Raw genomic sequence first — 2,631 nt, forward strand, 5'->3', positions numbered from 1 at the left:
ATGAATTTGCAGGAAAATGATTGAAAACGCCTTAATTTAGGAATGTGCATATGTTTGATCATTGGTTAGGTTTCCTTTTAAAAATTTGGATTTTGAGTTAAAAAGATAGATTTACCTATAATCTATAATATATTAAATATTACATCAAATTAATGAAAATCATATTTGGACAATTTTAATCCTACTACAATTCAATTATTTCAATAATACCTTATTTTTTGTTGGATAATGTCATTTGTAGTCGCTTACTACCGTAATTGTCTTGCATGACATACATATTATGGTTAGTGATTTGATGCATGAGCAACTGTAAATAGCATTACTCTTTTTTATTTTTCAATATGTAATAATATCACAAAATTCTTGTCGTATATAAATTTAATGCTATTAATTAACATTTACATTAATCTAAACTCAATGAATTTACTCGATGAATATTAATCTACATGAATCTAAAGTTATTATAGATGAATTTATTTCTATTCATTTATCTAGAAATTTTAATGTGTATTTAAATTCATGTATTAGCAATTAATTGTAATGTACCAAAAGTAGTATAAAAGAGTTGCTCATTTATAGTATTTCACCATCACAAAAAAATTGAATCATAAAAATTGAGTTTTGAAAGTATAATATTCTTCTCTTAAATTTCTATTCTAGATTTTATTTTCTTTTGATCATTTGAGGTTCATCAAATTCCCCCAACAAATTGGTATCAAATATTACTTTTACATTACTTATAATGTATTTTAAAATAATGTGTAATGCACGCTCAACTCTAAGTACTGAATAAAAATTGGGGTAACCCAACAACATTATAATTTTAGTATTTTTACAAATTTTTGTTCCTATCGTGCATTTTGAATTATACTCTGATCCACAATATTATCGAGAAGCCAATTACGATCACGGTATATTACCTTATTTTTCCTTTAATCAATTTTTTCCATGGAGGTATGTCTATGGGGTTCAAAGTAATAAATGTGTATACATTGTTACGATAAAATAATTATCCAATACATGATTTAACATTACTTTTGTGAGTAAATCGATCACAATTATACCATCCACATAAATAGTCCAACAAAATGTTCAACTGGGGAAAAAATTCGACTAACGGTAAAGCATAGTGGAATGGAGTCGTGACTAGAGAATTAAGTTCTACTAGAAATTTATTATATAGTGAATGGAAAATTAAGTCAAATTTAAGTCACTTATATATGTGAACTATTGAAAAATTACGTAGAATATTATGAAGTGTTCTAGTAAATGAAAACGAGTGTCTTTTTATATGAAAGATTGTGATTTTTAGTATTATTATTTTCAAATAAATGTGTCTCTTCAAATATAGAGACTAATTCAAATAATTGTATCTCTTCCATAGATTATGTATTTTGAGACAAACCTTTCCAACTACTAGATATAGATCACATGTACGAAATTTTCATTCATTCATTTTTCATCATTGCATTAGCAGGTTGATATATATTCACTTCAAAATATTTTGAGCATTGATTTGGAGTTGAGTTTTACAAAAAGAGAGTTCAAAACATAATTAGATTCATTGATCTACGTAATTTGGACTGCTCCTATTACGATGGTCATTGTATCTTAAAAAACAAATACCGAAAAATCGTTAGTACCCATGCAGGACATTATCATCCTAAGGAAAAATAGTTGAACTCTTGCTTTGACCAAATTCATATTCATGTATTTCTCGTTCTACTTTACGTATTCAACTTCGATAAGTTGAATTTTTGTTCAATTTTTATGCACGTAAAAGGTATATTATTTGAACTAAATTTATACGCGTCTACTTTTACAAACAAGTTTGCCAACCAAGGCCACCAGAGCAAGCAGGTACCTGGTCACAGCCGCGACCACCACTTTTTGGCCCCCTTTCACCACAAATTCAGTTATGTAATTTAAAGTTGAACGGTTGTGACTCCAATGAAGAGAAGTAACTCTTCGAAAGTATTGTTATTACAATCTATAATAGATTGCTGTCTCTTTAGAGAAGTGATATACAAATTTCTTCTCCTATTTTCTACTCGTTTCTAGTACTTACTTTCTTTTGTTCACTTTAAAACTTGCTCTTTTGTTCACTTTAAAACTTGCTTTGTGTTCAGATTAGTGCAGAATCGTATTATAAAGGTTCTCATATACATTCAGACATATCTCTGGTGTTGGATTTGTCATTGTTGATTTCAAAAATGCCGATAAACATTACATTGATTCTTTTGTATCTTGGAGGCAAATGTATCAGGTTTAAGAGCTCCATCTATGGTACCTTTTGAAGTGGGCAAATGCAAGATTCGTTTACATACCATAGTTTCATACTTTTAGATAACAAACTACATGAGAAAGATTCTATTGAAGGAAAAAGAAGCTATGCTAGAATAGAAACACGTGCAAGGAGTCGGGGAGAACAGAGATACTTCCAGAGAAAGGAGTTGTTACATGTTAGTGATCGTGGTCATGGTTCCATTTCAGTAAGGATCGTTGAATGAGAGGGGAAAGGAATCTTATAATCTTTCTTGGGTTCAAGAAAAAGAGGGGGAGGAAAAGTGAGAATGAATGTTAATCCTTCTTCATATGCTCAACAAAGTTGAAGAAAACATTAGCATTAAC

The sequence above is a fragment of the Olea europaea genome, unplaced genomic scaffold (assembly GCF_002742605.1).
Source record: "Olea europaea var. sylvestris unplaced genomic scaffold, O_europaea_v1 scaffold307, whole genome shotgun sequence".
NCBI lineage: Eukaryota > Viridiplantae > Streptophyta > Magnoliopsida > Lamiales > Oleaceae > Olea > Olea europaea.